This window comes from Protopterus annectens, chromosome 5.part0 (genome assembly GCF_019279795.1).
Source record: "Protopterus annectens isolate FY-2018-M chromosome 5.part0, PAN1.0, whole genome shotgun sequence".
Classification (NCBI taxonomy): domain Eukaryota; kingdom Metazoa; phylum Chordata; order Ceratodontiformes; family Protopteridae; genus Protopterus; species Protopterus annectens.
The window spans coordinates 1006562434-1006587527 of record NC_056735.1 but is presented as its reverse complement, the minus strand read 5'-3'; positions in this window follow the sequence as shown (position 1 = coordinate 1006587527).

Below are 25094 nucleotides of genomic sequence, written 5' to 3'. Positions count from 1 at the left end.
TGTTGGGAGGAGGAGAGGGTTGTCTGTGTACATGAGGCAGTTGTAACATTGCCTCAAGATTCCCAGATTCACCAGCTGGACCAGAGAGGAGATTGACAACTGACCTTTGGACATGCTAGAATAGTATTGGGAATTCCTTTATAATTGAAAAAAAGGGCCAACGGGGAACAAGGTACTCAAGGGGAGTTTGTGAGGGTGTAGTGATTTTAATTTTTTAGTGCTGACTTATATAATTGTTTTAGTGAGCGTGCCAGGTAACTTAAATGCAATGTGTTACAAGTAACTTAAATGCAAAAATGACAAACAGTAACTTTCTTTCAAGTGAAACAAGAAAATAAGTACAGTAAGCAATGCAGATATCACTAGGGATCCACAGAAGAGCTGAAAAGCCACATTTTAGGTGGAATTAGCGTTTCAGGGAAATAACAAGCAAACAACAACAAGCATACAAACAAAGCTAGATTCAGCAGGCCTGGATCTAGTCTATGCTACAGCAAACAAGGTATACCAATTTCAGTAAGAAACAGTTCAAATATGCAGGCACTATAAGCCTTTAACCAGAAATTCCCAGCTCAGAAGGGCAGAGTCCAGCTTCTCGTCATAGACTTAAAACTTCATCAAAGGTGTGTTCAGATTGTTGAAAGGGCACTTCCACTGTGTAGATGTCTGATGTGGTTCCCTGCAATACAACTTTATATACCAACACCTTTTCTGGGGTATGATTAGTGTCAACTTTGAGCGTATTAACCCAGCATTTGGTTCATCCTGCTGTGCCAGTTCTGCTTACCAAAAGTGGCCTACTGGACGCTCGCATTCCGCGCCCAGCTCCAAGCCAGTGAGTCAGGCTTCTCCCCATATCAACCCTTCATCTTCTTACGGAATCCTATAAAACAGCTACTTCTTCCCCTTCTCCCCATCCTAAACAGCATCTCTACCTATCCAGCTGTACACTCAATATAACCTTCCTCACTACACTCATCGCTGGTCTGCATGCTTACCTTATAGTCTACAATCTGTAATTCACATTAAAATGAGACATGACCATCTCTGGTAATTGATCTTTTGGCCTGTACTTCACCTCAAGTCATTACTGAAATGTTAACTTCTCCTTTACTTACAATGTATAATACTTATGCAATTCATATTTTTATTCTGTACTATTGTTTTGTTATTGTAGCAAATCTCATTTTATTTTTTGTTATTCTATCAACTCTCTTTTTATTGAAATGTTTATTTGTAATATATGACTTTTGACTCTAATTTACTTGAAATGTTTATTTGTAATGTATGAATTTTATAATCCTGGAGCTTTTCTCCCCAGGCCTCCACTGAAAAAGGGCTTTTACTGGCCCAGTGGACTTTCCCGGTAATCAAATGCTAATCAATCAATGAAAAAATAAATAAATAGCTCAGAAGGATGCAGCAAAATATTTTGCCATGTGTGCAGTATTGCACAACATGTGGGCACACAAGCAAATAGAATAGGACATGGACATCAAGGAAGAAGCAGTCTCAGAGTCAGCAGCAGAAGATGTGCCTGTTGAGGAGCCCTTGGGGGTGCTGGCCACAAGGGATGATCATGCTAGACAGAGGCTGGCCCAGTATGCTGTAAAACTAGCTAAGAGGCAACAGTCATTTCAAAACTATGTGCCAGATTGCACATAGCAAACAGTAACATTGATGCATGCTATTCTACAATCAGGGTATGCCATTTCATGCATGTTCATACTGTGCATCAGGCACAGGTTACCATGGTAGTGGACCTGTGAGGGCAGGACACAGCTGTCATATGAATAGGTAGGGAGACCTACATTAAAAGACGTCTGCAATGGGCATCGATAGTGTGTGTGTGTGTGTGTGTGTGTGTGTGTGTGTACATGTGTGTGCGTGTGTGTGTGTGTGTTGGGGGAGTTACTGGTGTGTGTGTGTGTGTGTGTGTGTGTGTGTGTGTGTGTGTGTGTGTGTTGGGGGGTTACTGGTGTGGGTGAATGTGTGTGTGTGTGTGTGTGTGTGTGTGTGTGTGTGTGTGTGTGTGTGTGTGTGTGTGTGTGTATGTGTGTGTCTTGATCCATTGATTATGGTGAGACTTGAGGACTGCTCAAAGAAGAGGTGGTGCCACCAATGTAGTGTACTTGGCTAGTCAGAATGTGTGAGTATGCATGGACACTGCTCCCAGGGAGGATGCTGCACTGCATGATGGTCTGACAGTCTAGTTTGGTGAACCTGCGAGAGTTATATGAACTGACAATGTTTGTCCTCATTCCTGGGCACCCTATTCAGAGATTATCACTGGCATGATCCTGTGCAAGCACAGAAGATGGAGTTCTCTGTGAGCATGAACAGTGAGGTGTGCTACTGGTTGCATTAGCAGGTGTGCCTCATCAGCATCTGTGTCCTTAGCATCCCACAGAGTCTTCAACACTGGCTGTAGGTGTGTAGGCAGTGGTGCTACATGAGCTAGATCATGTCCTCACCTCCGAGGAAGGGCTTTTGTACTAGAAATGTAAGAAGCCATCCACAAGAATAACAATGCTCATAATGTCTAGCTATGTAGACTCCCTATGCTGGCTTTTAAAAATGCTGCATAAATGGACCAGGACCTCATGAACATCATCATAGAGACTAAGTACCACACCAATCTTATCTGCAATGGTTGTAATGGCATCCAACTGTGACTGTATGATAACCCTGCACATACAATGAGAGGTGGGTGTGGAGACACTCAGCTCAGGGGGGGGGGGGGTGAGGCAATGGTGTTGCTAGCCACTGGCAAGTTGACCCCTATATTCATCTTCCCACTCAAGACAGCTATAAGCAACCAATGCTGATGATGTGTCAGCCAACCACTGCCCTTCTGTGCCATCTTGAGAGTGTTGGATGGGTTACACATGCATAGAGGCTGGGTCCAAAGAAAGGCACAGTGGTGTGCTGTCACATTACCAGTATCAAATACTGCCACCATGATACTAGACTGTGCCAGTCTGTAGCAGTCAATATCATCAGGCTCCATACGTTTCGTGACATAAAGCATGTCAATATCCACAGAGAAGAACTGACACCGAAGCAACTGCGAACACACAAATAAGCACAAGTAAGTATATTAATGCACTCTTCTCTAATGTTTGCATTCCAGTGATGATGCAACTATAAAACAGACTGGTATGTAAAATATATAGGCCACATACCTTGTTCAGACTGCCACTGCCACTGAAGTCCCAATGTGCCTGTAATAACAAAATAACCATAGTCATTAGTGGCATAGTTTTGTGTCATGCTGGTTGCAATACATGTTATACATGTTAGGTAAGCCTCACCTTGGCATCTCTAACTGACACATGAGGTGCTCCGTGAAGTTCTACACCAGTATTAAGCCCTCTACCAGGAATGAGAGCCCTAGCATGTCCAGCCACCCATATGACAGAGATGTCACGAAGCCATCCATGCTAACTAATGGTGACTCTGTCAGTGGACCCCATCCATAGCCCTACATTATTCTGTCAGGTGGGTTGTCTTTTTGTTTGTGCAAGTGCAATTATATGAGTGGCCCTATTACTTACTTACATGCTTATGTGCAATTATGGCCACTGACTTTGCTCACCTGTTCAAATATGTCCTACCAGATATGCTGTCAAATGGCAAGATTTTTTTATCAGTAAAAAGCATCCATCCATCATGTTCATGGATGGCCTGCAATAAAAATGTCATTCTTTTCCTCATTAAACTTTTCCTTCTTCTTTTTCCTGTCCTTCTCAAACATTTTTCCTGCAAATATAAGGACACATCTAAACTCTTGACATATTATACCCTTCCCATGCACATATTAGTATCCCACAACAAAGTCCAGTCTTACTATGGGATGTGGTACATCATCCATGAAGAGGTATATGCCACCTGTTCAAGTGCCTGCTGTTCAGCAGCAGTCAGCATGACACTGACTATGTGTCCCTGACACACAGAATGCAGCAGCATTTATCTCCAAAGAAGTCACCAGCAAAACACAGGGCTACCTGAATCGGGTCTATATTATAACGTTGGTTAAAAATAGCGAACATCCTTACCTCGACACATCTTAACCAAAACACTAAATCTCATATGCCCAGAGCAGCAATTTTTTTCCCAGGGAAAAAATCGCTGGCCCATTGTCGGAAATTTGTTGTTTTCTCCACTGTAGCACAATCTCAGAGTTGGTATATTTAAGTGGGGGTGTATGTGGACATAGTCCCCCACATCAGGGGGTGTGGGGGGTAAAGCCCCCACTTTATTTTTTCTATCGGTTTGTTTGTTTTTTTTGTTGGCCCAGCGATTTTTTTTTTCCCTGGGAAAAAAATCGTTGTTCTGGCCATTCGAGATTTAGTGTTTCGGTTAAGATGTGTCGAGGTAAGGGTGTTTGCTGTTTTTAACAGTTGATGTTATAATATAGATCCACCTGAATCATGTCATGTCATATGTTCTGTGGCTCAAAGGCCTACAACAACACACATGCAGCCACCACCACAACTATGGATGGGAAAATTGTGTTCCACTGAGCCCTGCCTTTCCCGGGTAGTATCATAATGCGACATGGTCTACCAGTGTCACCCAGCCCACCCATGCCATATAGTGTCAATGAAAGCAAAGTCATGCATGCTCTAAGATGACCTTATAAAACTGGTAGAAAACCACCTGAATTTGCCTATGTGTAATATAACAGTAGAAGGCCTACTGCAAACCATTTATGAGTATGTCACTGACACATTCTACTATCAGCCTATACTGCTTGCTACATGTGTATGTCAGAAGGTGCCCTCCACAACTTACACACACAGCAACAGCTTCTGGAATACAAAACAGTCAATACATGCAACATAGGCTTTATGATCAACCCTTTCATGTCAGGAAGCCCTCCAATCTCAGAATCAGAAAATGAAAATGTATTATCCTCATTTCCTTGCTGAGAAATACAAGACTTGTACAGTAAAGCATACCAATTAACCCAACCCCCCCCCTGCCCATATCACTCACTACCTTAGGAAATGACTGGAAAAAGAGAGCTGAACTAATGAAAAATGCTACTTCATGGAGATATGTGCATAGCATGGTAAATTGCAATCACACTGTTAGATAAATAGGTTAAAATGGACCTCTCCAAACACAACACCATGGCATACAGAGAAAAGACAACTTATTACAGATCTGTGAAGCCTGGGTGACATAGTGACTGCCTTCTTCAGGACCCTATCTTCTTCAGCGACTGCATTCTTCAGGATCCTAACTTCCTTCCCACTTCCACTACTCTGTATGATGCAGAGGATACTGACAACAGGTACATACACCCATACCATACAGATAACAACATAAGGAAATTGACATTGTGACACCCACAGTTCCAGGCCTAACCAAGGGGTCCTTGTGCTCCTCTTCCTACAAAACACATTTAGACCTCCTGCTATCACAATTAAAGCATTGTGGCAGCACACATCATAGCATGTTAACAGCCTGTGGCTGTATACATCTATTAGACAGCAATCAATTGTTGTCAACCCACCAAACCCACAACCATCAAAGAAACACCATATAAATCAACAGACAATATCCCCTGTTCACTTACATCAGGTGTACTGTTTTTGAAAGCAGAAAGCTTGGGCATCAATCAGGAAAATGGAGTGTATAGGTCTGCTAACAGCAGGACATTCCATAGGACAATCATCACAACAATGAATGCGGCTGTATTTATCTCACAATTTTCAGGCTTATAGTGAGACAACTATGCCGAGGAGCAAATTTTGACTGAATTACTCTGAATCACACTCTTATTGTACTGCATGTCTGCACAAAAATTGCTCTGTGAAGCTTCTTCCAGAGCATGATCTCATATGACTATGTATAAGTGCATTACGCATGCATGTGCAGGTCACTGAGTCTAGTGGGCACATGGATAAATGCACCTTACCATTATGACCCATAGAGCAAAACTGAAAGCAAATGTGGAAATGTGGACCATGTGGTGTTGTTGTCACGCTTATGGCATCATACTGTTACACTCTCCATTCTGCATGCTATGTGTATATGGCCATTATAATGTATGGCACATGTCATGCAAACTCTGTGAAGGATGTCATGTGTCATGTGTTTGCATCAGTAATATTCTCTGATGAGAATGAAATACAATATTCCTTTGGACTGTGAGACAGAGGGAGCAGAGCTCCCAGGTGGTCTGCTAAATAGTCTAAAGCACTTCTAAATTTTATGTACATATTCAACTGGAATGCCTGCTTAGTGGCTTATGCAACATTTCCCAGTACAAACAGCATGCCTGGCAAAGCCTTACTGAGGCAGTGACTGCTGTAACTAGCAATAAACACTCTGTTAATTAGTGCAGAATCCACCTCAGTCTTCTACACCTATTGGAAAAAGAAGTCAGAGAGAAGGATCCTGGGTTGTACTGTAAGCATTAATAGCAAGACCATTTTAATGTACTTTACTGCATACCTGCTAGGGGGTCATTTGCATGCACCTTTTCATTTCCTGTACCCTTTTTAGCTCCTAACTAGATAGATGAGAATAGTCTATGTCAGACACAGATGAAGTATCTCTCCAGATACACTGGTCTGGTAAGAAAACTGCCATACTATAGCCAAATATAGATGTTATTGACATCATATTAATAGTTAACAAATGGTAGAGTTATGTTTTGGTAAATGTAACACACACAGGTGGCAAGTGTCCATACCTCTGGACACACAGCTTCTATGTCAATGCTTGCTTAGGAACTGAACCACACACAGGACATGTTAAAGGTTTCCAGTCCTTTAAAGTGACAAACACATGTCAGCCACTGCATGCCCTTCCATCATTATGCCGACTGCAATCACTTCCACACATCTGAGGCTGTTGACCTACTAATGCGCTGTGTGCATTCCCACAGCTCCAGCAGACCTACAATGAGCAACATTCACATTTTCCCATATTTGCTATGCAGTGACACACAGGATGTTCATGCCTGTGAAACATATAAGTGGTATGCCAATGGCATTTGCCTTTATGACTACTCTGTCTTGTAGTAAAGCTTAGCTTACATCATGGTACTCCCCACTATATGCTGATAGATGCCCATGGCATTGTCATGCATTGTTTGCTTTCAGTACTTCATACTAGCATTGTAATCATGCTGTCCTGTGTGTTCTGAACTGGTGGTCATTTTTGCCAACCCTGTCTTTATCCATTTTCTTCATGATATATCCACATAGCTATGCATATATAGCTTTCATGGTGTCTGCTGTCGTGTTATTATAATCATAACCCATGGTATCATTGCAAACCTAGCACTTAGTCCTTCTGTAGTTGTCTGTATCCATTTTATTAGACATAGCCATAATACTATTTTTTTTCCTATTTTCTCTTTTTCACCTCTCTTTCACACTATCCCTCCTTTACATATTTATTTGATGTTTACTGTTTTATTTTTCTCCATTTCCAAAACTTTTAATGCAGTGTCTTCAACAGCTGAGTCAATGGTGTGGCAGCAGTCTGGGTTTATTATCCTGCCTTGCCTTCTTCTGTTGCGTCTCCATCTTCTTCCAGGTTTGCCTTTCCCTGGGTCAACATTGGTCATTCTGAAGTATTCCTTGGTGGCCTCAAGTGGTAGATCACTGGAGAGGAGTGCTTTCACTCACTTTGGTAACTCTGCCAGTAGGTCTCACTATGATTCCTGGTAGGACATGGAAGAGGGGTTGGCGGCTTTGACACACTGGTGGCTTGAAGGCTGCATTGGTTAGACCCTTGGACAAGGTCCATGTGTGACTAGAAGAGTTGCATTGCTGCTGGTCAGTTCCCAGTATGTCAACTGAGGCAGGAAGGGAAGTCATAGACGGAACTGACTTCTACCTGGGTACTTCCTGTGGAAGCATGAAAGGGAGCCACCACCTAACACTATCCCAAATCATGACATTCCCCTTCTTTGAGTATCAATTTCCTCCCATGGTTGTAGTCCTTTCCTCTCCAACGCCAGCTGTCCTCCCTCAGTCTGTATGTGTCTATCCAGATTTATGTCACATTATTGAAATTCTGTAACTTCGAAATTCATAATATCCAGACCATATGATCAAAGTTTCAGAACTTCGAACATTAAAAAATAAATAAAAAACAGAAAATTCTATTTTTAATGTTCCTCCCCTGCACCTCCCACACCTCTGCTAATTAAATATACCAACTCCGAGATAACACTACATTGCAGAAAAGGATATATTTTTCATTCCACACTGTGCCGCGATCTCCATTCACAACATTATGAATGTCGAAGTTTTGAAACTTCGATAATCTGATGGGGACCCCTCTATCCATTGTTTCCCCCCATTTGTGTTAGCCCTCTCCTGTTGGTTTTGTCTAGGTTTTCTGTTTGTTTGTCTAACCCTTCTGCCATCCTTATACCCTCTTTCATTCCATTGCCTTCCCCTTTACATCCTTCCCTCAAATGTAAAAAAAAAAAAAAAAATATATATATATATATATATATATATATATATATATATATATATATATATATATATATATATATATATATATATAGATATATATAAAATAAATACATAAATAAATAATTAAACACATTTCCTTGTGGTGAGTAAAGGCCACTTGGTCTATGCATTCTATTTACTTCCCCAATGGTCAAACTAGGTAAACCAGTAGCTTGCACCTTTCTTCCCTTTGTGATTGAGTGGTATAGTAAGGCTAAGCCTATTTTGTCTTGCACTAATTGAAACTCTTCTTTTAAACTAAGAAAATAATGTTATTTTAATCAAACCAAATAGTAACACCTTTCCTCCTCATAATACTTCTATTCTTGCCTACAGCCAGGCCTTAGCCAGCCACAAGATGGTATAAAGTTCAGTTTTGCCAGCAAAGCCCAAGCATTCCATTTTTGGGACATTTACTCAGGGCATCCAATCACTGACAGTTATGGAGTTCATGTTTGATGAATGGATTAAAGATTACTGTGAAAGATATTCTATCTATGATTACAAACACATCCTTATCTGCAGCAACAAACGCCAGTATTAACACGTATGCAGATGGACTATTGTAATAGCACCACCCAGAATTATATCTTGTATCTAAAGAGTATTACTTTACACTTTATTGAGTTTTAATACTTTGAGTATGGCTACCCAAGATTGAATTCACCAGTTATTTTCCCTATTAGAAATACTTATTGGTCTGATTTCTATAGGTGCAACTCAAGCAATTCACTGTGTGTGTGGACTTTTGTCCTTTTTTCCCCACTTGTGCAACCATGGAGTTTACATCTAAAAGTAAATGGGAAGGGGTCCGCACAGAGATTCCTGAGCTGCAAAATTGTAGCCATTAGAAATTTCATGGAATTGAAGCTTTGTCCAGTTTATTTCATCTGGTTGAAGCTTTAGCCAGTTAAAACTTGACAAAATGTAGGTGAAGCTATAGATATGCATGGGTTGCCAGACACACTGTTAACGTTAACAGGAATAAGAAGTCATCTGCTTCATCCCACTACCACAACTGCGTGTCCCTAGAGCTTGGACATCTTATCAACCTAGGTCTTCAGCAGTGCAGAAGTTTAATGACTAGACAGCCTCATTCTGTTAGAAACCTGCTAGAAAGATTATGCTTTTATTTTGTTTGGCTGCACCTTGAAACAATTATAGTTATTGAACATGCTAGGCATTTTGTCATGATACATATTTTTAATGCTTTGGGATCTGGTTATCCTTCTTTGATCTTTGCATAAAACCACATCAGGCAGGCAACACTTTTATGCATCATGTGAAGCCACATATAAAACAGAATGCTGCTGCTAAGAGACATTGTAATGGAATCAGTTTTCTCTCTCATTTTAAATGAAAGCAGATCATGGTGCTAGAAGTGTAACAAAAGATGCTAACATCACTCCAGGGATGAAAACAATAGTATAAATCATGTTTACAGTCACGTATGCAGACGAAGCCAAGTCGATACAGTTAAAACTTGCATAACTGTTCTGATTATATTTTAGCTTGTCTGGAACAGAGGGCTTAATTTTTAGTTTGCTGTATCAGTAATAGACACATATATTATTCTTTTTAATTGTAAAATAATAAAATAACTCAATTAACACATACATGGGAGTTGCTGAATGAGGCCAACTTCAATGTTGTCAAAGTCAATGAGATAACACTGTTCAGATTCACAATGCTGGCATCTCTGTGAGCTATACTCACAAAAGGAGGCTGGCAGGAATGTTGACTTACCAAGTAAAGAGTAGTATGCACACGTGATTGTGGTATTTTGTTACTTGAGTCCAAGGCTGCATATACCCAGAGAAGAATGCAGTACCCTGATTCAAGAACTCAGAATATTATCCTCAACTCGGAGGGCATGTGATGTTGGAGAGGGTAATTATATAGACAGGACATACCGCTCAACTGTACAGATTTTCGAGAATGTCCAGCTTATTGTCCCATGTTTTTGGACTGTTTCTCATAAAATTGTGTTTCTTTCTGGCATATCATTGACAAATAATAGAAGGTTGAAGTAAAAAAATAATGACAGACATGAGTTTCAAACCTTGTAACCTAGAGAAAATTCATGCTAATGCAAAACCTATTATTCTATCAATTTTCTAAGCCTGTAAGAGCAGTATATTTAAAAGGTGTCCCTATTTTTCACCCTTTCTCCCCTCATTATTTATGGCTTGGTCCAGATTTCCTGCTCTAAGAGGATGAAAGGTATGAGGGGGAGAAATGACAAAATAGTCGCCATGTTATGGGGTGCAAGTGTGTTTACCGCAGGAAAAAAATGAAAATGAAACTGACATGCTCCCTCAGCATGTCATATCTAGTTCACACACTCATTGCTGAAGTTTTGACATTCTGTTGCTTGGCATTCTTGACAATGATACATATGAAGATAGATAGATAGATAGATAGATAGATAGATAGATAGATAGATAGACAGACAGACAGATAGATAGATAGATAGATAGATAGATAGATAGATAGATAGATAGATAGATAGATAGATAGATAGATAGATAGATAGATAGATAGATAGATAGATAGATAGATAAGAGATCTGTTCTTACTATGCCTGTCTTCATTACCTATAAAATTATTGCTATGCTGTGTTAAAAATTGTATAAATTGTATTTTAAAAGTGCAGAGTTATGTTTCATATGTTTCATGGAAGGATATGGATTTGAGAGAGGCTGATAATGTCACCAAACCAAAAAGAATTCTATGGAAATGAGTTTGTATATTTTCAATAAATCATAAGAATGACATGTTATTTTTCATTAATTTACCTGACCTTTATAAAACAATTTCACATTATTCTGCAGAAAAATACAGTTACCTGGAGACAGAGGCCAGTAAAGCTCTAACTTGTGTATCTGTTTTGAAAGGGCTCAAGAAATGGAGGGAGTAGGAAGCATGCAGAATAAAATGACTATCATATTTTACCACTTTTATCTTGAATGAAAATGAATTTCAAGCTTTATAACTGAATGATTGAAACACTAGTGTGTGCTACTCAAAAAACAAAACAAAAAAAAAAAGATTTTGTGAAGTAGTTAATATTCTACATGGCAAGAGGGTATAATCAGTTATTTATTTTCATGAAAATAATATTTAAACAGTATGTAATATTAAAGGACGTAGCTGTCAAATTATATTTTAAAATGAGTATGCAGAATTTGGATTTCTTGAAGCAGTAGTTATGACTCCCAGTGGTTGCCTTTTTATGGCACTGTGTTTATTAATTTGTCTGCTGTGAATGAAATCACAATTATTTGTGTAACTACACTTCTTCAAGTACATTGTCTTGTAGTGTTTATGTACCTTTATTAATGTAAAAAAAAATATTTTTCTGCTAACGTACGACTTACCTGTTAATTGTCTCATATACCTTTGTTTAAAAAAATCAGGGGTTATTCCTCTGAAACACTATGAAGTATTAGTATGTAAAAGCAAACCAAATATTTCATATTTTAAGTAAAGTTTAAGTAAAGTTATATATTGTTCTGTTGTTTGCAGCTAAAATTAGTGGTGGCATACATGATTCAGTAAGTTCCTTTTAAATGAATCTGGGCATATTATATATAATGCCTTTTGTTTTGGTGCATGACTATACAATATATGACTGCAAAAAAAAAATCAAACACAGCTCTAACTTCATGTTGCATTAGCTATAAATACATTGAATCACATAAGCGCTGAGTCTGACAGTCTGCATGAAGACTATGACAACCAAGGACCTATATCCTAAATAATCAGTGATCTACTAGAGATTTAATACCTTAATACAAGAAGAAATTGTGAGGAAATACCCTTTTGCATTGTGTCTCATTCAGGCTTTGATACCGACTTCAAGGAGACATATCTCTGCTGTGTTGCAGAGAGAAAATTCAGTTTTACCACCACTCACATGTTTCCCAAGAGAAAAAAGCTATTATTGAGACTAAGGGGAATCAGCAGTGAAATGAGGCAGAACTAAATTGTTGTGCAAGGAACACTTTTTTGTCACTGCTGATTATTGCATTTCCTGTTGGATGCCTCCCACTCGGTAAGTGCTCCCTTCATAAACTGCTATTACTGATGCCTTGACTATTGGCTTCTGACAGAGCATAATGTTAATTTTCTACATACCTACTCTGTAGGCAGCAACAGCTCAAAAGATTGCTGTATTATTTCATTGTGTCATTCATCATCCACTCTGCCTCCTTACACTGGATGCAAGACTAACTTTATCAGCTAAGGAAGTCTCTCATTGTATCAGTTTCATCTCCTGCTCACAGCTGTTAGTAATCACAATGTATTAGCTATGTGATAAGTTGACATGCTATTTTATTTCTTGTCCCTAACAGTGATAAACTGTTAGCTGCAGCGAATAACTTACATGCCTTTCTATATCTTGATTTCATCACGTCTTTGGTAATGCTTCCCTTTACCTTGTATAACTTTGCAGTGAATGTTGGGGAACTCATTCTAAGCAGACACATGATGTTGGTGTTACAGGAAGCTGCAATTAGGAGTGCTGAGCTGTCTGATGGAAAGAAAACCTTTTTGCAGTTTGTAGCAACACACAAATAAATAACATGCACTCATTGTTTGAAAGTGGGACCAATGAAAATAGTCAAACATAACAGGAACTTTTTTCTTGAATGAGACAGGAAATAATTACAGGATATAATCAGAATTAATTGTAAAGAACTAGGCAATGATAGACCTTATGCAGTTATAAGAACTTCTGATCTGATTTATGGCCTGTGCAATTAATGCTACAAACAAAGGTTAATTCTTTGTATGTATGTATGAATATAAGTAGTTATTTTTCTTAGTAAATTCTTTTGTTAAGGTGCAATGAGAAAAATAATGGAATGTGGAAGCCTATGCATGGAACATTATTTTTGTTGTCTAGACAAACGCTAGTAATAATCTTGCATGAGGTAATTTATTACTCTAAATAAGAGAAATAATTTTCATTATCATTCTTAAAATAGCCCACAAGGGCTGTTAGCTTAGTACTAATCTATGAACCTATTAAGTAATGGCTACACAGGCTAATTCCATTGGATATAGCTACAGCACAGGCCTTTCTCTACAATATCTATAAATTGCTGAACCATTAACCATTTCCTTTGCCACTGGTGCATTATAACCTTTACAGTGCAAGTATGTCAAACCATCCAGATTGGAACTAAATGTTTAAGATATTTACAGCTAGTTCCTAAGCTCACATTTTTAAGATTGGAAAGTGTCCTCTTACCACCTTGCATGGACTTTGCCATTTGCATCCCTGGATGTACAATAATCAACTCTACAGTGGTGGTGGCACCTCATGGAAAGGCAATATCCTAATAGATGTCAAACCTCAGTACCAACACAATGAAGCTTTGTACTTTTAACTTTTGGATATCATACACCTAAGAGTTGAGTGTAGCCCTCCCAGGCATTAAGCATCACCAATATTCAGTTGCTCACTCTCATAACCAGAAATGTATCTTGAGAAGCAAAAGACCATGACAGTGTACTCCATTTTAGGATCACAAATATATGTGGTGATGTTACGATGACCTCTTTTTTCCTGGATAAAAAATCCCTTGGTAATGAGATGTGCCACATAAAAGGATTTTCAGACCATAGTGGCAATGTGGTGGTCGAAGGAGAGGTTGCTGTCAACCTGTCTTCCCCCAGATCTCTTATAATGCCTGAAGTGTTCAGTGGACTCCCATTGATGTGGTAATTAGTGGGAAATGAGTTTTTCCCAAAGGGGAGGACGATGCATTTTTTTGGCATTAAGCTTAATGCCATGGTTTCGACACTGGTCATTGGTCTCAGTGAGGCCTTCTTGTAGGATGTCTACTTGGGGAGTTAATAATGGCTCCCAGCTTGCAGTCATCTGTGAATGTTGTCAGCTAAAGTCCCTCTGTGTTGGCCTGGACTTCCGAGAAGTAGATGCCAAACAGGAGAGAGCCCAGGACTGATCACTGCGGGACTCCACTCGTGACTGGTCAACAGTCTGACTTGGAGTCTGCTACTTTCACACTCTGGGTTCTATCTGTGAGCCAATTTGCCACCAACCTAGTGATATAGGGATTGATGTCTAGTTTGGTGAGTTTAGCAATAATTCCTGAGTGTGAAATGGTATCAAAGGCCTTGGCCAGATGAAGGTAGGCTGTATGAACTGCCTTGCCCTCATCCACAGCTCTAGTGACTGACTCAAAGAAGTAAACCAAGTTGAGCAGACATGATCTACCTTTCACAAAACCAAATTGCGTGGGATCTACAGTTTGAAGATTCCCTTTTTCTTCTTCTTCTTCTTCTTCTTTCGGCTGCTTCCGTTAGGGGTTGCCACAGCAGATCAACTGTTTCCATTTCTTCCTGTTTTCTGCATCTTGCTCTGTCACACCGACCGCCTGCATGTCCTCTCTCACCACATCCATAAACCTTATCATAGGCCTTCCTCTTTTCCTGTTACATAGCAGCTTCATCCTTAGCATCTTTTTCCCAGTATACTCTGCATCCCTCCTCAGCACATGTCCAAACCAATGTAATCTTGCCTCTCTGACTTTGTCTCCAAACCTTCCAACCTGGGCTGACCCTCTAATATACTTATTCCTAATCCTGTCCATCCTTGTCACACCCAGTGCAAATCTTAACATCTTCAACTCTGCCAAGTCAGGCTCTGACTCCTGCCTTTTTGTCAATGCCACTGTCTCCAACCCGTATAACATAGCTGGTCTCACTACCCTCTTGTAGACCTTCCCTTTCACTCTTACTGGTACTCGTCTGTCACAAATCACTCCTGACACTCTTCTCCACCCACTCCATCCTGCCTGTACTCTCTTCTTCACCTCTCTTCCACACTCACCATTACTCTGAACTGTTGATCCCAAGTACTTAAACTCATTCACCTTCGCCACCTCTACTCCCTGCATCCTCACCATTCCTCTGTCCTCCGTCTCATTCACACACACATATATTCTGTCTTAGTCCTGCTGACCTTCATTCCTCTTCTCTCTAGAGCATATCTCCACCTCTCCAGGGTCTCCTCCACCTGTTCCCTACTCTCACTACAGAACACAATTACCTATATCTTTTTAATTAGGTCCATGATGATGTGCTCCTTAGCCTTACATATCAGACTCATCAGGCTAATGGGGCAATAATTCCCAGGGTATGTAGTCACTCCCCCCTTTATGGAGAGGGATGACTGTAGCAGTGCATCATTCGGTAGGGACAAAGTCAGAGGTGAGGCTGTGATTGAACAGGGCACACAGATGTGGTGCCAGTTCACTTTGTAGTTGATGTAGAACACATCCAGGGATATTGTTGGATCCCATGGAAGCTGTATTCTTGGCCTTGGACAATGCAGCTTTAACCTGTGATGCAGTAATGCTGGGTGCCTGGCATTCCTCCGTTATTGTGATTGACCCTTTGTGGGGGGGTGGGTAAAGTTGGCACTGAATCTGTCAGCCAGTATGCTGGCGATATCTGTTGGCTCAGTATAGGAGGTACCATTGTGCAGTAACTCCGAGCAAACCTGGGTATTGCCGTGGAGATTCTTGATATAACTATAGAAGGCTTTGTGGTTGTTTTTAGTCTCTGCCACAATTCTGCCTTCATAGCTGGCTTTAGAGGTTTTGATGAGGGGATATCAACATTTTGTTGAGACTAATAAGGGAATTTTTCCAGTCTTGGGACTTCACCTTTTTCTGGAACAGTTTCTTCCTTCTGTTGTAGAGTTTATTAATGGCAGGGGACCACCAGATTGGCTTCCTTTTTTTGGATGAGAGCGTCTTGGTTCCATTTACTTTATTTAACATTATACATTCCTCTTCACAGCAATATGTATTCTTGTAACAGAGTCAATACATCAGAAAAAAGGTTAATATTTTATAGTTTACATTTGTAAATAATGTCCTCCTCTTCATGTTTCAAACTGGTAAAAAATACATAAATGCATTTAACATATGTCAAATGTTACTAATGGGTTCTACCATACCATCATTATATGTGGATGCAGAGTAAATATCCTTCTGTCATTTACTCCTGAAGTGGCCAATTGCCCTACAAACAACGGTACATTCTCAGATGTCAACCCACCCCTCTGCTTTTACTGTGCTCCATGCTACTCTCTCTCACAGTTTGGCCACTGCAATTTTTGTTGGAGATTCTTGGCATGATGTATATTCTTTCCCCTGGGCTGCTTAGATTCCATCATTTGCCACTATCACAGCTAATATCCTGCAATAACTGAAACCCATCTTTTCCAGATTACTTTTAGCGTCTTCCTTTGTCAACTAATCCACTATTTCTCCTCCTCATTTCTTTACCAGCAGCTAATTATTCCTGTACATCTTTAGCTATTCTCTCCTTTATTGCATAATAGTACAGCTCTGAAATGTTGTCATAATAATCCAAAATGTAAGTGTCCCTGTGATATAGAGATAAAACCCTTATCATGTCCTAAATGATCTATGTTCAGTTAGGCATGAGAGCAGAAAGGGTGATGGTGGTAGATGGGAGTGAGTGACTGACATCAGCTCACCCATCCTGGTTGGAGGGAAGCAGCTTTACCTTACTGCAGTAAACAACATTATCAATCTAGTCAGCTCTATGTTGCATAAAGTGTATGCTGCTTAGTCAATAAGTTGCACATGCATTAATACATTAAAGCTATGTGGGTCTTACCCTCTGTGTCCAGCCAGCTTCTGAAATCTCTGGGTACCTTCCACACACTCCAACTGTCAGGAGCTCAAGAAGATTAACATAAAATATCAGCTGGAGCACAAAAAAGCTTAACATCTTTTTTTAAACAGGAGGGAAGCAAAAAAACATGAAAAACAATTCTGGGAATCGACCAGACAGTAACTATATACAAAATTGGGTTGACTTAGCAACACCCTGACAACACAAAAAAAGAAAAGCAAGAAAAGGGGACTAGAGGGAAGGGAGGATACTGCAACAGTGTGCTAGTAGAACATTTACCGTTATTGCAGGTTTCATTTGCACACCTGTAATATGCTCAAACATAGATCAGGGCTTCAGTAAGTTAAGTTATATTGGAAGACTAGCAAAGAAAAGGAAGCAAAGGGAGGAAACCAATAAAGTGAGACAGCAGGAGCCCTTGATGAATGGTCTTAGCAAAATCTGAAATGGAAAAAAAATTCCAGTTTATTGTGCCTTGTAAATGCATGTACATAGGACCATTTTGCTCCCTCTAGAATACTTCTAGATTTAACTTCTTTCCAAAAAGCCAGTAAAGACGCAAAAGCCCCTGTGGAATGGAGTGTAATACTCTCTGGGAATGGTTTATTATGGTGAGCATAACAATAGGCAGTGGCATGGGACAATCACTTTGAAATGGTTTGTTTTAAAAATGGTCATCCTTCGTCTTATCTGCATGGGAGACAGACTGCTGATCAGCTTCCCTGAGGGTGCACCTTCTGTTTAGGTAGTTATCAAAGCTGCCTATGGAAATCTAGAGTGTGACGGATCCTTTCTCCCTTGTTCTTAGCTTCATGAAAGAAAACAGGAAGATGCATTGTCATAATTAAAGTAAATTCTGAGACCACTTAAGGCATAAGAGCAGGATTTGTACTCAAAGAATCTCTGTCTCTATGGAAAACAAGGTAGGTTTGACTCACTATAAGTGCTTGTAACTCAGATACTTTCCTAGCAGATGTCAAAGCAATGAGTAAAAGAGTTTTCCAAGCTATGAACTCCAACTCGCCCTCATGAGGTTGTTTAAATGGAGACACAGTAAGCTTATCAAGAACAAAATTCAGATCCAAAGAAGGATCCACCTCTTTTCCTAGTTGGATGAGTATGTAACACCTCTTTCAAAAAACACTTAACTGGAACATTATTAGAAAGGGACGCTCCAAGGGCAGAATAATAAAAAAGTTGAACAACTATACCTTGATAGAGGAATAAGAAAGGCCATTTGACAGTAACACACACAAATAATTAACAACCAAAGCCAATCAGGACTAAAGAGAATCTTTGAATGGCAGCAACTAGGAAAATGTTTACACTTGTACATATATGATTTTCTAGTAGCAGGTTTTCTCAGTTTACCTTTACATGTTTGAAAGTCAAATGGTTGTACATGCACATCCGCGAACCAGATATGCAATTCCGTAACATTGAATTCCTGAAATGTCATAAAATAATCGAATTTCGACATTTCCAAATGCACCACCGCTGAAACAAGTGTTACCATGGGTCAAAAAGAGGGCGACATTTCGTAATTTGGCGGTTTGGTTTTTGCGATTTTGGAATTTCGCGGTTTACAGTTTGTGGCAGCGGGTTCAAAGATTTGACCTTCGAACATGTAAAGGTAAACCATTTTTCTCACCTCCTTTAGTACCTGCTGCACATCCTCAGAAAAAAAGGTGACTAAAGGATATCAGAATTCTATCAATCATGAATTAATTGAAGAGTTTCCAGACTGGGATGTATTAAACCCTCCCATTTTGTGAGAGTAATTCCAGTCTGTGGTAAAGCTTGTGGTAGTTGCTCTTTATCAAACTAAACAGAAGAGAGAACTACTGTTTCCTTGGCCAGAATGGGGCTCACTAGCACAATTTTTGCAGAGTGTTTCTGGATCTTTAGAAGAACCCTTTAAATTGGTGAAATGATTTGCAAAGCATACAGGAACATTTCTATCCATGAATGAGAATGAGAAAGCATCTATCTTCCGAACCTGCTTGAAGAGAGTCTTAGATCAGAATTTATTTAGCTGTCTGTTCTGAAATGAGGCAAACAGATCTACGTGAGGTGTTCACTATAGTTGAATCAATACTTGTTAGACTCCAGGATGAAGTTTACATTCATGTGGGTCTGTCCTGGTCCTGCTGAGCTCGTCTGCAATGAGATTTTGCTCTGACAGAATATGTAAAGCCTGCAGAGTCAAACTGAGCTGAATTGCTACCTCTCAGGCTATCATTAGCAAGTATGCAAAGAAGATAAGAGCTGATACCCCTCAGGAGTTTGTTTGTTTGTTTGTGTACCACATCGCTGTAATGTTATCTGGGAAACAGAAATGATTGAAGGCCTTCAAAGCATTGAGAATTGCCAGCATTTCTCTGCCATTTATGTGCTTCTGACTGTCTACAGGATACCACAGACCTTGCACCTTTAGTTCTTTTGAAATTGTTCCCCAGAACAGATCTGAGGCAACTATGATGACTGAATGTATGTATGTGTGTTGGGGGGAAGCGTTGGATTGCAGCTATCTGATCTACCCAACATCCGGTCTTCCTCTTCACCAATCCAAAATTCCCAACTCTGGATATGAAAAAGGATTAGGGATATAGCTGCTGCATCCAGACTGATATCAGATACTGAATCCAGACTGATATCAGATACTGAATCCAGACTGATATCAGGTACTGAATCCAGACTGATATCAGATACTGAATCCAAACTGATATCAGATACTGAATCCAGACTGATATCAGATACTGAATCCAGACTGATAAGAGATAATATTATATTTTCCTCAAGTGTAGTTGGGGCAGGGGAAGCATGAGAATCATTGATGCCATGCAACCCAGAATCATGAGAAATCCCCTTGCAAATGCCTAGTTTTGACTGGTGAAACTCATGCAAACCTCTTGAAACATGTCCACTTTGTTTTGAGGAAAGAAAAGTTATTCCTAAAGCAGAGTCCAGTAAACATCCCAGAAAAAAAGTCATTCTCTGAGAAGGGATGAAAGAAGACTTCTGAATGTTGATTTGAAACTTCAGACAGAGTAAAAGTTCTTGAACAGTTGCTAAAGACTTTTGACAGCTGGAAAAAGTGTCTGCATAGATAGGGCAATCATCCAAATAAGGAAAAAGGTGATACCTTGAAGTCTGCAGTAAGCAGTGACTGGACATGGCACTTTATAAATACCATTGCTGCAATGGAAAGTGTAATTTTTAAAACAGAGACGTGATCATGCAAACCAGATACAGCAAATCTTAAGAAACTCCAGCTGTGCAGGGCTATAACATCTTCCATTCATTTAGACTACCTACTATGTAGGAGGGGAAAAGGTAGGGGTGTATCAATGCACAACCAGAAGAGACTCTCATCAAGACTGGTAATGCAGCATAATGCACCAGAGCTTCTTCATGTCCAAATAACCATCAGAAAGGTTTTGCACCAAATATTAGCTAGCTATGGAATGCTTTCCATGACAAAAGAAAGCCACAGCACCAATATACAGGAACTAGAATCACTCAGTATTAAACCAATGCCAATTTCCTAGGTGATCTAAACTATTCAACTATAGACTGGGAAACCTTCACCCCCATTAGTGCACAAGCACAGAGATTCCTGGACTTTGTCAGTACAAACACACTTGAACAATTATTCATAGTATCAACTAGGGGGAATAACATCTTGGATTTTGTCATTACTAATATGGGAGCATCTTGTACCATCCCTTGCACATCTTCATTGCTTGTTAAGTCTCACCATAAAGTAGTCTCCTTTGAAATAAAACTTGTGTCTTTCGGCTTTTCCCGGTTAGGGATCGCCACAGCGGAACTCCAGTCCACTAATGACTGGCAGTGGATTTTTACGGTGCCGCGTTGCCAGCCCAATGCCCAACCTTCAAAGAAGGCATACCCATTCACACACGCACCTACATGCACGTCTTTAAATGTCACTCGACCATGGGGAGAACATGCAGACTCCACACGGAAGGATCTCCAGCCGAGAATCGAACGGGAGAGCCTCTTGCTGTGAGGCAACAACGTTAATCGTTGCACCACCGTGGCCTCCTCCTTTGAAATATAACTGCAAGCAGAAATCCCTTCCACCCTAGAAACCTTTAATAATTTCTTTAAGACAAACTACCTACTCCTAAGTGATACATTTGCAAGCTTCAAGCCCCCACCAAACCCAGTTAACTCCACTGAATATGTGAAAATGTACACCACCACACTATAGCAGCATGCAAACAGCTCCACAGATGCAGCTTTACCATACAGGAACAAATGAAGGGCAAACCCCAAAAACAATCCCTCATAGTGGAACCAGAATATCAACAGGCTTTATTATAAAAGGAAAATAATGTTGACCAAATGTAGGAAAAGTAATTCCCAGAGTTTAGAGCTCTTGTCACTGAAATAAGAAAAAGAACCCAAGAGCTTAATAAAATCCACCAAAGCCAAGTCTGAGGCTAAAATAGCTACTCAAGCCAAAGACAATCATACTGCATTTTTTAGTTATGTTCATAATCTCAAAAGCACAATGCAGCAATACTCTGAGCTGATTGTGAATGATGATAACTACAGCAAGACTGAAGATATAGCAAACCTACTGGCCAATAAATGTAACTCTAACTTTACCCCTTTACCCTCCATCTGTACCTCAAGATATATCTGAAAATTGATAACCTCCAGTTATCACACAAGACCATGTCCCAAAATTGCTTCAAAGATAAAAATACTGCATTGATGGTTCCTGACAATATCCCTGGATGCATCTTAAATAGAGTGAAGCATGATTTAGCCACACCCTTAACAACACTGTTCAATCTCAGCCTCCATACAGGTTTTGTTCCAAGTGAGTGGAGAACATAATCAGTCATTCACCTGCATAGGGGAAGACCTTCCTCAGACCAAGGAAATTACAGACCCATAAGTCTGATCAGTCTCATATGCAAAGGCTTGGAAAGACTTATCATGGATTTAATCAATCTGGATATAGGGAACTTCCAAACACTGGACCGATCTTAATTTGGATTCAGGTCATGCTTACTCATCCTGGTGGATTTTTTTGAAAATGTCACTAAAGTAATGGATGAAGACAAAATGGTACTGATCACATCCCTTGGCCTCGTCAAAACTCAATTCTACTCTCAGGCATAGTAAAAAAGCTAAATAAACTGGGAGTTAACCATTGCCATCTGGCTCCTAGATAGGATGCAGATAATCAAAACAGAGAAAGTTGCCTCCACAAAAAAAACAGTCACCACAGGAGTCCCCTAGGGTTCTGTGCCGGGACATCTTCTGTTTGGCATCTACTTTTCTGAGGTAAAAGCCAATACCAAAGGGCTATGGTTGAATAAGTTTGCAGATGACTGTAAGCTAGCAGAAGTCTTTGAATCCCCAAATGACTTAGCCATCCTACAGGAAAGTCTGTCTCAAATAAATAACTGATTTCAAAATTATGATATGAGCCTAAATGCCCCAAAATACGTTATTGTATCTTATGGGAAATCTTCTATCCCAGAAGTACCACAATGGCAATATTCCCCTAAGAGCTGACACAGTTCTTCAGGATTTCTGAACTTATGTGGCTAGTAACCTAACTTTTTAACATCTGTCTATTGTTGTAAGAAAGTCTTTCTATATTGCACAGGCTATAAACCAAAGGATTGTGCCCAGATCTAGGGATGTCATTGCCCTCCTTTGCTCAGCCCTCATTAGGACAGTCATTGAGTATAAAGCCCTCTTTGACATGTATCTGTACAGCCGCAGACAATTACTGGAATGCTCACAGACATATACTACAGAAGGGATACATGGTCTAAACAACATGTCCTACATGGACTGACTCAAAGCCCTTTCACTATACTTGGCATCCTACAGATAGCTAACAGGTGACCTGTGTTGACATTCAAGGCATCCTCCGGCTCAATACTGATGGATTTACTGCACATAAGTAAGGCAAGTGGCATCAGAAATACTTTGTCTATGGATGGAAACCTCTTCTGCAACATCTACAAAACGGGTTGGAGGGACAGGCATATTATGCAGAGGATACCATTGTTGTGAAATAGACTCCCCAGTCACATAAAAAAGTTCATCTCTGTCCATTTTCAAGCACAAATTAGATCTATGGATGGGGAAAAAAATTTACTCCAGGACTTCACCCTGTAATACTAATGGACAGAGGCAACTCTTAAATGCTTCCATGCATGGGCTCCCTTTAATTATCTGTGGTATGATCTCAGTTTTTCGTATTAGTGACAATATATAATTAGTGACCATGAGATGGTTAAGGCCAATCTATAACCAAAGGTGATAGGTAATTTTCAGCACAAAAATGGGAAACGACTAGGCTTAAAATGGTGAAAATACACAAGTATCACAAACTGCAGAAAAACGTAAAATATGGCAAGCACACGTGGACCAAAAAAACAGTTGCAAACTAATCCAAGGCACAAGGAGAAGTTGTAGTCACTTTTATTCACAGAAAACACAATAAAATAAGCACTTTCATTATCAACTATTGGAGACTTCATCAGGCGAAGTACCAAACACTAAAAGCAGTTATTTTAAAAGCAGAAGTCAGAATATGCCCACCATCTTAACCAATCAAATCAAAAGTGGGAAATAACATCCCGACAGGATCATTATTGCACTTAAAGGAAACTGCATTTCATAAGCAGATCCAAAGATGTATAAATATAAATACATGAAAATATTAAATATTTATAAATAGACTAAACGTTTACTGAAACATTCTGTGTCACACTATATAAAACCATGTGAAACACATATAAAGTACATTAAAAACCATCCATAAGTGCTTAATAAATGCAGTAAACTATCTCCCCATTATCTTTAATTTTAGCAGGCAAGAAATGGAGAGTCAGTCATTCAAACCTGGCCACTGACTGGCATTTAAACAAATTTGACATGTTAATTCTTTTTTTTCTAACAAAAGTGCCCAGGGGCCACCCCTTTCATATGGTCAAGAGCATCCAAAATAAAGAATTTAAATGAATGTCCTGTTTTTTTGTACAGTGTTTAGTAAGGGCGTTTGTGGGTTTGTTAAGTCTTATGTCCCTCAAGTGTTCATATATTTTGTTTTTAAATTTTCTTTCTATCTTTCCTATCTAAAATCATTCACAGAGGGAACAGACTGCACAGTACACCACCCTTTCAGTGAAGGAATAGACCCTCTTGTTCAATTGTATTCTAATTTTGTTCACCATAAATTTATTTCCCTCTAACACAAAACAACAATAGGAGCAAGCCCCACATTTCTTCATCATCCCTTGCTGTGAGACACCTCCATTTGATTCTAAAATCGTTTTTACATTATTACCTTTTTTTAAAAAAACAATATTGGGTATACTATAAGCGCATTCCCTTACATCTTTATCACCTGTGAGAATAACCCAGTTTTTAAAAAGAATGTCAGAGATGTCTCTCGTGTTGTTGTTAAATGCAGTAATAAAGGAACACTCAAAATGATGGTAACTGTTTGGCTACCATCAACAGTTTCCCTATTTTGAATGTACTCACCAAGTGTCTGTATTACTTGTTCTTGACAAACCAGTTGACTACTTAGAAGAGGGGTAAAAAACCCTTTTTTCCTTTTATTTACTACTTCGTTCATTACCTCATTGATGAAACTCAGAGGGTAGCCCTTTTTAAGAAATATACCCTTCAAGCAATCACATTCATCCAAGAAACTGTCAAACAGGCTTACCATATGAGCAGCCCTTATGAACTGTCCATTTACTACTGTTGTTTTCTGCTTGAAGGGGTGTGTACTGTCATAGTGTAAGAAACTATTAGAATAGGCTTCCTTTCTATAAATCTGCACCACAAATACATTATTAACCACATCCTTTGTAAGCCATACATCCA